Raw genomic sequence first — 12,111 nt, forward strand, 5'->3', positions numbered from 1 at the left:
AATATATACATAGTCTACATATGTATAATATATGTATTATGCTTTAGTTCCTTTCCCTTAAAATGCTAGTCTGCTTTTTAACGAATTGTTCAATTATTCTGAGAACTCAGGACACTATCTGAAGAATTAGAAATGCCCTCTAGTGTTGCCAACAGCAGAGTCTGTAATGACTGCAGTCATTATTTAAAATTCATTTATAAAAAGTTAATTCAAAGGTAAAAAAATTATTTGGTACATGTTGAAACTTTATTATTTAAAAAAAGGAATTTTAATCAACAGGAAAATGTCTGAAAAATTAGGCACACTAAATAAATTTCATGTTTCCCTTGTGAAGTTAAAAAACATTACACAACTTCAATAAATAAATGCTGAATGAATGAATAAATGAATGTAACAACCCCCCAAAAAAACACATTACACTTGACATTAATGAAAAGATCACAAAGTGATGCAGAAATACTAGATAATTTATGTAGGGATATCTGAGAAGCTCTGAAATAATATACGTAAAAATCAATTTGAAGGCATTATGCAAAATAATTTTTGGAACAGAAGTCTTTACTCAGTAAATTTGGAAATTAAAACAACCCTAATGAATTCCTCTCATTTCAGTTTGGAGAAGGAATATCGGATGGACATGTGTGTATACACACGACATACGTAAGGGTGCTGAGATGCTAAGATGGTCTCATAATTTTAAGGGAAGTTACGCTTATTTTTTTTTTTTTTGTCTTTTTGTTTTTTTCCTTTTTGTGGAGAACGAGGTCTCGCTATATTGCCCAGGCAGGTGTCGAACTCTTGGGCTCAAGCTATCCTCCCGCCTCTGCCTCCCTAAGAGCTGGGATTACAGGCGTGAGCCACAGCGCCCGGTGATCTCATAATTTTAACAGGTTCATATACCTAAGACATCTCTGTTTATTAGTGGCAGAGCAGGAACTAGGTCTCATATATTGTGCTTTACGTCTAAGTATTCTTTTTTTTTTTTTTTGTGAAACAGAGTCTCCCCCTGTCGCCAGGCTGGAGTGCAGTGGCGCCATCTCTGTTCACCACAACCTCTGACTCCCTGGTGAAGCAATTCTCCTGCCTTGGCCTTCCATGATTACAGGCATGCACCACCACGTCCAGCTAACTTTTGTATTTTTAGTAGAGACGGGGTTTCACCATGTTGGCCAGGATTGTCTTAATCTCCTGACCTCGTGATCTGCATGCCTCGTCCTCCCAAACTGCTGGGATTACACGTGTGAGCCACTGTGCTCGGCCAAGTCTACATAATCTTTACATGGCTCTTGTCTTCCTAGGGCCTAAGTAGAATGATAGCATAATTCTTTCAGGCTACTATGCCACATTATTAATAGCTGGTGGTTTTCGGTAGACTGTCTAATGTAACTGTTGACTGGTTACATTAGAACTAATTGTGGTCATGGTAAACCATACTTGTAATATTGAAATAATTTTCTCTCATTCAGCATCATTGTAAGAGAAAAATATTTCTGTATTGCAAAAAAAAAAAAAACCAAAAAACAAAAAAAAGATACTAGGTTATAAAATATCTCTAGATGGCATCTCTAGAAAGCCTTTGAGTGACTGCTGAAATTCAGCTAAAGAGACCCCAAAGCTTAGATGAGAATTTCACAGACTTTCTTTTGTTTAGCAGTAATAGTAAAAGCTCTTTACATATCACTCTGAAATATATATTATATATATTTTAAGCACCGACTGCAATTATTTCAGTTGGCACAACTTTATGAATGAAGCAGGATATTTTTTAAATGAAAAAAATTATCATTCTTGTTATTAAAACAACACATGAAGCCCTTTCTATGTACTTTCCATATGCTAGGTACTCATCTAGCATTTTTATATATCAAATAATATATTTTTCCACAAGATATACACTCTTATCATCCCAACTTTACAGATAAGGAAACTGAAGCACAGTGGAGTTATGCAGCTTTCCTAAGATTGCAAACTGGTACGTGTCAGAGTTAATACTCAGACCTAACCAGTATGACTCTGGAGCCCATCTTCTTAACTACTACAACTTGGAAATTTTAAATGTAAAACTGCTTCATATAATTGTCCTAAATGATTTTTATAATGTATATAATATGCATTGTAGACATTGTTTGTTCTGCTCTTGACTTTTACAATGTATATAATATGCATGATAGACATTGTTTGTTCTGCTCTTATTCATGTTCCTTGGTATCTCAGAAACCTGTAGATCTTTCCATAGCAGTTTCTCATTTTAAATAAGCTATGCAAATAATAAGACTTTTTCAGTCTCTACTAACTGTAAGGAGTGTTTGTCTAATTTTTATGTCAAAATGAACAACCTCATTTCATGAGGAATATGAACAGATTAAATTATTAATATACTACAGATCAATTTCATGGTATCCTTAAGAAAGGACTGCTTTATTTTTATAATGTCACAAGCCACTATACTTTATTGTAATTACTTGCTTAATGTGTCTGTTCCCTGCCAGACCTATGGGATCACATCAGTCCTATTTTTGACTATGCCATGCCGAGTGCAATGACTGACATATAGCAGGTTGTTGGTAAGAATTTATTGAATGAATAAATGTGATTTGCTATTCTGTCTCTTAAATTTATTTAATAGTGATCTCACTATAAATAGTAGCTTAATATTTTAGTAATACCTATTTCACATAAAGTTTTACATATTTATAATTATCAATATCATAATTTCACAAGATGTGACATACATTTCCTTCAAATAATCCTTGTGACTTATATCAGCAGGAACTCCTTCTTTTTAACTTCTGCCAAATTCTTAACAATGGATGTAGAAAGGTACCCCATTTTATTTTCTACATTTAAAAGGTTCTTCCTCATATTAAACTGAAAACAATCTTTTCTTTTCCATAACTATAAATAGTAACTTTTATTTAAATTTTTTCTCATTCAAACTTCCAATTCATTTATTCTAACACCACTGTTAATCGCAATTCATTTCTTCTGATACAAGAAGCCTCCAAATTCAAAAGAAAAGCTATTAAACTCCAACATACACACCCAATCAGACACTGATTATTTCCTATATTGAAAAGTTAAAAATTGACTACCGGTAGAATTTTTAGAAAGAAGTCATTTCAAATTCATTTTGATAAAAGAAATGCTATGTATCATCCTCCATCTGCAATATTTACATAACTATGTGTCTTAAATGTCTTTTTGCGGCTAAATAACAAATTTTCCACTAGGCATCATGAATCCATCAAAGCCAACTACACAGAACCAAAAAGAGCTGTCAAAGAAAAATGAATAGTGTGTACATTCCAAGGCACGTTATCCAGCAAGGAATATTTCCTCAACACACTCTTTCTGGAAGGTTTGGGAAGGACATCTTTCTCCTAGCACTGACAAGGCGGACTGCCTAGATCTCTAAGATTAGAATACTTGAAGTCAGGTTGGTGACTTTCTTTTGAGTATATCCAGAAAAAAAAAAACTAAATTTAGAAGTCACTGCAGAGATGAAGCATAAATATTCAGACATCCAAATTCTCTATCATTTTCCAAAATCCAAAATGTAATCAACATGTATGCCTCTGCGTGCGTGCGTGCGTGTGTGTATGAAAACATAAATGTTACATTCCCTTCTTTAAAAAGAGATAAAGTTGATTTGATTAAGGAAATCATACTACCTTTAAAAACGTCTGCATGTAACAATTTTAAATTCAGTTGAGGAAATCAGTGTCCTTCTTTAGATCATTCATTCCTGAAATCCTGTAAGAACTCTCCCGTAAGTGAAATTTACAACAAAGCCCTGCTTTGACAGGGCTTTGTTGTAAAGTTTCAAGAAATCTAAGAAAATAGAATAGCAGCATAAAAATATCTATTTCTCCATGGTTAGAATTCAGTCTTTCTGATGCTTAGCTTAGCAAACATTAATAGAATTATTAACCTTAAAAGTTCAAAAGCAAGTTATCAATTCACTCTAATAAATAAATGTGTGGGTTCTGTGCTTTATTCATAAACTAACTTTATTGTTCCTACCCTCATAGGAACTCATGCCTTTTCAGAGTATTGGTTCCAGTTCCAGTGTGTAAATCATATCATCACTGTAATTACCACTGGCCCTGGAAGTTCAAGAACAGTTAGGGAATGTCTGTTTTTAACCCCACCATTTTATCCTCAGCACCTACCTAAATGGAGGGCACATAGTAGACAGTCTATACAAATATAAATTACTGGACAGATGGACTAAAGTATGGATGTTGCCATCCTAAGTACTTAGCTCACTGTAAACATTGGAATAATTACACAATGACAGATGCTGTGCTGGGTGCTTGTCACAAGAACTCTTCCTGATATGTTTGTTATTAAGCTCTAGAAAACAGCTAAGAACATGGTCAGATTCAATTAACATAATTTTGACATCTCTAACTGGGCATGAAAAATTACTCAAACTATGTCAATCGCAAAAATCACACATTTGACAACAGAATGGTTAACAGAATTATAATCTATTATTAACGTGCTAATCTTCATCAGCCATTATCTTGTTATCATAAAACTATTATGCCCATGGACACACCGGAAATAAGCTCAGGTAAACATCAATCTTAAAGATTTCAACCTTTCTAAGATCTTACACCTCCATTCTTGTCCAAAGTTAACATTAACTAATCATGGATCTCATTGGGTACAGACATCCACAAAAAGGAATATGCAGGAATCAATTATATTCAGGAGAAAAATATAAATTTAAGGTCATTTGAAGCATATGAAAATGTAGCCAAATTTAGAAATTATTTTCTCCATGGGAACATGTATAAGGCAGGAGAGAGATGTCTGATTTCATCATCAAAATTTGATCCTGTGCCATACTATGAACACCTACTCCACTTTGTTTTGGGTATACAGTATAAACATCTTATCTTACAAATTTAATAGTTTCCACCAAAGTATAGTAGCAATTATACATTTCTAAAGAATTAATGTTAAACTAAATAGATTTTGTCATATAATACTATACTTTTTTCTTTCCTCCTATTTTACAGTGAAAGTAAAAAAAAAAACAGAATTCAACAGACTACTGTAAAATTTATGATGTCTACTTTAAGAAGCACTTATGAAACAACAGAAAAATTCACTTTAGTATACATTTTTTAAAAGTTAAACTTTGGTCAAGCAATACTTATACTATTTTAAATAACTGCAATAAAACTACAAAAATTGAAATTTTAAACCACATATGAACTATATAATTTTTCATACTTTTATACTATTTATCAGTATTAAGTATGTAAAATCTCGTTTATCTATAAAACCATTCTTTGCATCTGTTTTACTAAAATACAAGTGACAGACATATAAAATTCAAAAATTTGTCATTATGTCCAAGATTTTTAAAGTTTTAAAATTTTAATTCAAATATAATAAACTGGTAGGTCTTACACAAACACACACATATACACACACACATAATTTAAATGAAAACTCTTACCATTGACTTCCTTTTGATAGTCACTCCATTAGTCTTTCTTGATAGTGCTTTCCTATGTCAAGTAGACAGTAGCCAAATCACAAAATGACATTTGGATGATCATGTCTTCAGATGGGAGTTTTCGGCCAATTGCCAGTTGAGAATTTAAACTGAAAACTAAATTACCCAAACTTTATTAACTTGTTCCCACACCCACCAAATGATAATGACCAATAACTCTAAACTGGAAAAATAAAAAGAATATGATTTACCTCCTGTTCAAGCAGTCCTAATATTATATTTGAGAAGACATGCTATAATAAAATAATCCCATAGCATTCTAGTATCTTCTGAAAACACTTTTAAGAAAATTTCAATCCCTCACCAAAAAGTTACCCCAATTATCCTAAAACCCAAATTAATACATGACAAGGATGGTAATAGATGACATAATAAATTATGGAGTCACAAACTTAAGTTCTGTCAAGCACTGCCTTCACCTAAAAGCTAACTGTAATGTCCGGAGACACTCTGACAGTATCATCTATGTTTATTAAATCATCAACTGCTTGTAATAGTACATACCACAAGAAGTCAGAGGTTACATTTTAGAGTAACCCTGCCTGATCACACTTTTTGTACTGGGAAGACAAAATTTATGGTTACCAACTTCCAATTATAGGGCAAAAATGACTCAGCTCCTTTTCTGTACCAACTTAGGCTCTTTTTCTCTTGATTCTTAGAGCTACTCTTCAAAGAGTCTGCCAATTATATATGATTTTTGACCATAGGCTTTATGATTATTGGGTAGTACAGTCCATTTTGACCCTTCTCAAATATTAGACACATTGAATTGTTCCCAAATGTTGTTAAGATATATCTCAGTGCCCTAACATAATTTGTGCTCAGCTATAAGTTGGCTCATTTCAATAGTTACTGTTGACAATTTAAGTCTTTAGCAAAAATACAATCAAAGCTAAACTGAAAACATGAAAGGAAAGAAAAACATGTCTTTATCTTCCTTAAAAATTGTTTCTGAATTTCAGGTATAAAAAGATCCAAAATTAAGTGCATATAACTAGATAGCTGTATAGGACTCAGTTGAGTTATAAACACTACACATATCTCAAATGCTCATATATTCTATGTGTAATCCTTCTCTCTCTGTGTGTCACACACATGTGCATGTGTACACATGCATGCACATCTATCCAACATATATCCCGACGTTTACCTACCAATAACTTGACACCAAGGCATTATATAAGAGAATATAAAATGAACAATCTGCTTATGATTAAATTAAGAGAAATTGCCTTCAGAAACAAAGCCTGGAGCTTAATAAAACTGCTATGACTTTGAGTTAATAACACTGACCCCCAGTTAGATATACCAGAAACAGCGTTATTCTATTTACTCCAATAATTTAAATCCAAAATCCTCAATAGGAATAACATTTATCAACTATTCAGAGACTAACAAAGTTCTTTCCTGGGTGCTATGAGATACAATGGAAAGGTTATGCTTCTTTTTCAAGGAGCTTATAACATAAAACATGATGGGGGAGAACTAGTGGTACATAAAGACACATAAATGGATAGATTTCCAAGAGAGAAACAAGCACATTGGAGCAGTTTAATAGTTTGAATAGGTTTATCGCATATGGGACTGATCTGAGAAGACTTTGTATCAAGAAGCATTTTTAAAGCAGAAAATACACAACTACGTTTTTCTTATTTAGCCTAATGAAACCCACAAAGCAAACTGTGATTAAATATAGAATATAGCTGTAAGTATTCATATCCTCACTCTGGAAGAAGATCAAAGATAAATTCCTTACTCAAATGAAATTACAGAACATAGAGATATCTCCTCCACCTCCCCCACAAAATATCAGGCTTGCAGTATTACAGAAGCAATTCTAAATACGTTCATTTCAACTCTTCCCAATAATTCCAATCATAATGGCAGTAATTTAATTTGAAATACAGGAGTCATAATGGAAAGTCACTATCAGATTATAAAATCATGAATTAAAAAGCACAGAATGATCCCCTTGGTGTGAATAACATTACTGATAACACACCTACACAAGAAAGATGGTTTCACATTCCAGCAGATGATGAGCAACAAATGACTTGTGTGTTTATAGAATCTTAAATATATTCTACTCATCCATTTTAAGAATCTTAGAATTTGCCCAGGCATGGTGGCTCACGCCTGTAACTCCAACACTTTTTGAGGTCAAGGTGGGGAAGACTGCTTGAAATCAGTTCAGACCAGCCTTGGCAACAAAGCTAGACCCAGTCTCTACAAAAAATTTTTAAAAAACGGTCTTAGAATTTAACACCATCCACAATTTTACAAATGAAGAAACAGGTCCAGCCATATGACATTATTTGCCCAAAGTCACATAACTAGCTGGCAGCAAAATCAAGACCTCTTAAGAACAATACATGCTCCTTGTACTATAATCAAAGAAAGAAATAGTTATACCTTAGAAAGAGATATAAATGTATTAGAAAAAGTTCAACTTTTTAACCTACATGCTAAATTTTAAACATTCAGCTCATTAGCTCTAGAAATTGCAAAAAATTAATTCATAAAGTTAGGAAAAGAAAGTTGTATGACTGACTTAAATTTTATACTTCTCTTTTTATACTATTAGCTTTAAGACAGACACTCAGCCTTATATCCAGCTCTGCAGATTAAGAACATGAGTTTTTAAAATATATAACATTTTATCAAAACTCTCTCTAAAAAAGGTAACTCCCTAGAATGCTCCATGGCATCACATCTATTTTTCTTTCACATCCTGACACCCTTTTTTATATATCCTGTTTTTCACTGGATTATGTAACAAAGTAAGCCTGTCACATGGATAGCAGTAGAAATAGTCTTATCTTGACTGCTTCAGATGACATAACTCATCCCAACTCTATATAAGTGAGCAGCAAGGGAAGTCCAGAAAAATTGTAAATAGGAAATATAAAAAGAAATATCTGCAAATTATACATTTAATAAGGGATTAATATCTAAAATATTTAAGTAAATCCAACTCAGTAACATGAAAACAACCCAATTTTTTAGAATGGGCAAATAACTTGAACAGGCATTTCTCAAAAGAAGACACACGGGGGGCCAATTGGTACATGAAAAAATGCTCAGCATCACTTATTAGAGAATTACAAATTAAAACCACAATGCAATATTACTTTACACCCTTCCAACATTTACCTTTAATCTTTTTGATAAAAGAAAAGCTAGCTTTTATCAAAAAGATTAAAGGTAAATGTTGGACAAGGTGTGGAGAAAAGACTCTTATACAGTACACTGTTGGTGAAATATAAATTAGTTCAGCCATTATGGAAAATGGTATGGAGATTTCTCCCAAAAAAACTAAAAATAGAACTGTTATGATCCACTGATCCCACTTCTGGTTATGTATCCAAAGGAACTAGAGTCAATATGTCAAAGGGCTATCTGCACACATATGTTCATTGTTGCATTATTTATAATAGAAAAGATATGGAAACACCTATGTGTCTATCAATGGATAAATGAATAAAGGAAATGTATATACATACAATGGAAAACAATTCAGCATTTAAAAAGGGGGGAATTCTGTCATCTGCAACAACATGGATGAATCTGGAGGATATTATGCTAAGTGAAATAAGTCAGGCAAAGAAAAATACCATGTGATCTCACTTATATGTGGAATCTAATAAAGTTAAACTCACAGAAGTAGAGAATAGAACAACGTTTACCAGAGGCTAGAGGGTGGTGGGGGAGTTGATCAAGCAGTACAAAGTTTCAGGTAGAGAGGAAGAATAAGTTTGAGATCTTCTGCATAGCAAGTTCACAACAGTCAATAATAATGTATTAAGTATTTTGAAATAATAAATTTCAAATGTCTCACTATAAAATATTATAGGTGAGGTGACAGATGTTGATTAGCATGCTTTAAGCACATCACATTAAATACATATATCAAAACATCACATTGTAAGTCATAAATGTATGCAATTATGATTGGTCAATTGAAAATATTAATTTTACAAGAAAAATAAACAGGAGATTAAAAACGAAATAGTTAAAACACTTTAGATTTAGTTGTAAAGATATGTCCTCCACTAACTCAATTTAGATTCCATTGTCTACTCAGAGTCAGAACTTACAAGATGCTTCTAGTAAAGCACAACATGCTTGCTAGTTCAACTGGTTTCAAAAGTCAGAGCACTTATTAGACAACACCTAAAATCATTCGGACAGGCAGTGATGTTAAACAAATTAGTTCCACCATACCACCACCACAGCCACCACTTTCACTCCCTACTCCACTTCCCATAGTCTATGAACCAAAAGGGAATAAAATATTCTTACCTTTTATTATTAAAAAGATAAAATATTTTAGCATACATATTAAAACCAAGTTTTATCTTATGCTACCAAAACAAAAAATATATGCTTAAGGAGTTTTACGTGAATTACATTAGATCACAAAGTAATATCTCAATACACACACACACAATATTCGGAAAAAAATATAAACACAAAAAATAATACAAATAAAAATCAATATAACAACTATTTACATAGCATTTATATTGGGTTAAATATTATAAATAAACTAGAGATGATTTAAAGTATACAAAAGGATGGGTGGGTACAGTGGCTCACGCCTGTAATCCCAACACTTGAGAGGCCAGGGTGGGAGGATTGCTTGAGCCCAGGAGTTTAAGACTAGCCTGGGCAACACAATGAAACTCTATCTCTACAAAAAAGTTAAAAAGTTAGCTGGGCATGGTGACATGTGCCTGTGGTCCCAGCTACTTGGGAGGCTGAAGAGGGAGGATTGGTTGAACCCAGGAGGTTGAGGCTGTAGTGAGCCATGATCGTACCACTGCACTCCAGCCTGGGTGACAGAGCAAGACCATGTCTCAATAAATAAGTAAATAAACTATATGGGAGGATATGCATAGGTTATATGCAAATACCATGCCACAGTATTTGGATTTTGGAATCTGAGGGGGGTCCTGGCACTAATCACCTGAGGATACTGAGGGCTAACTCACACACACCCATAGAGTAACTATATATATGCATCTACATGTGTGTATGTCTATGTATGTATATATATAGTATATAGTAAAGCACAGTCTTCCTAAAATCATGCGAGTTTTTTAGAAAGTGTAATTATTCTAAAATTTTCCTCAATGTTCTAAGTTTGTGGGTACATGCCTACTTTTTCACCAAGAATTGTGACAGGCTTCCTAAAAGCAAGAGCAAATATCTATATTTAGGTCTAGTTGTTGAAGTATTCTATAAAAAGTTAGCATATTGATATTTCAATTTATATAAGAACTGGTTTACATTCATATTATTCACATTACTTAAAGCAATCCTTTAGACAGCGAGTTTTAAAACTATCAACCAAAATATATGCCTTATCCTTTTCATGGATTCTTGACATGCTTATAAGAAAGCTGTTTTGGCAACTAACGTAATTTATATCTGCCTCAGTTTCTCCATTTGTAAAACGAAGATAATAGCATCTTACCACATAGACTTGCTGTGAACATTAGGTTAATAGTTGCAAACTGCCCAGAAAAGTGCACTAAGCACATCATGAGCCTTCGAAAGCAGAGCTATTACAATCATCATCATCACTACCATTATCACTACTACCACCACCTTCATAAGCATCTCAACCGATTCTTAGTAAAAATGTAGAGTCCAAGGACACACTGCCAGAGATTCTAATTCAGTATCACACCAAAGTTCGAGAACACTATTAAAGAGAAAGGGGAATAAATAGCCAAGATACTACATATACCAATATTATTTTATAAATACAGAAACAGGAAGCAAAATACTTTAAAACAGAAAAAGCTTCCGTTTTAAAAGTCAAATAACACCTTTACTTCCTCCTCCAAAATACATACAACTTATCCCCAAAGCCAACGGCTGCTTTCTGATGACCCTACTACTCAAGAGTAGATAGGATACAGAAATAAGTAAGAGGCCCTAGGCTCAGCAAAGAGTTGAAGAAGCTTATACATTTCATTACTTCTCGGGTAGAGAATAGCTAACAATTTCACACACAAAAAAATTGTGAGTAGAGCAATTATCAAATATTTGAGCACTAACTATATGTGGAATGCTAAAGGGGACTTAACTATAAGAAATGAAACTTTCCTGGAATTTCATTGGGAAAATAACCTCCCACTTTCTTCTAAAGATCACTCAAGTCTTGCACCAGCTCAAGCAGTATAAGCTGGGAGCTCAGAGAAGAGATTTTAGTTAGGGTCGATAAAAAGGCTTCACAGAAGAGAAAAGATCTTTGCTAGACCTCATAATGACTAAGATTTTTATAGGTGGAAATTGCATTTGAGGTCAAAGAAAACAGTGTGAGCACAAAGCAGAAACTTGGAAGTACTACAGGTATTTCAGGACAGTACATTGAGTATTTGCCAACACTGGAAAGGATGGTCTTACCATTCTCTGCTCAAAAATCTAATTAGTACTTCAGGAAGACTGTTTTGGCAGTGGTGTGCATCATTAATATAGTGTAACCCTGGCTCTGAAAACGGACAGAGACAGGAATCTAAAGGATTATTTAAATTATGGCCAGGCACAGTGGCTCACGCTTT

General features: G+C 33.4%; 1 protein-coding gene across 19 annotated transcripts in view; it reads right to left on the minus strand.

The window, feature by feature from the left end:
- Positions 1-12,111, minus strand: part of ZEB1 (zinc finger E-box binding homeobox 1) — a 203,526-nt gene that overhangs the window by 148,426 nt on the left and 42,989 nt on the right. For 6 of the 19 annotated variants that reach the window (XM_021665190.2, XM_012445606.3, XM_021665192.2 and 3 more), the window contains exon 2: positions 5,477-5,632. The exons of the other annotated variants lie outside the window; for them this stretch is intronic. The gene's annotated coding sequence lies outside the window, so the exon portion shown is untranslated. The remainder of the gene's footprint in view (positions 1-5,476; positions 5,633-12,111) is intronic. 19 annotated transcript variants of the gene reach the window in all.

This window comes from Aotus nancymaae, unplaced genomic scaffold (assembly GCF_030222135.1).
Source record: "Aotus nancymaae isolate 86718 unplaced genomic scaffold, 86718_ANA_hifiasm-v0.15.2.pri h1tg000077l, whole genome shotgun sequence".
In the NCBI taxonomy this organism is placed as follows: Eukaryota; Metazoa; Chordata; class Mammalia; order Primates; family Aotidae; genus Aotus; species Aotus nancymaae.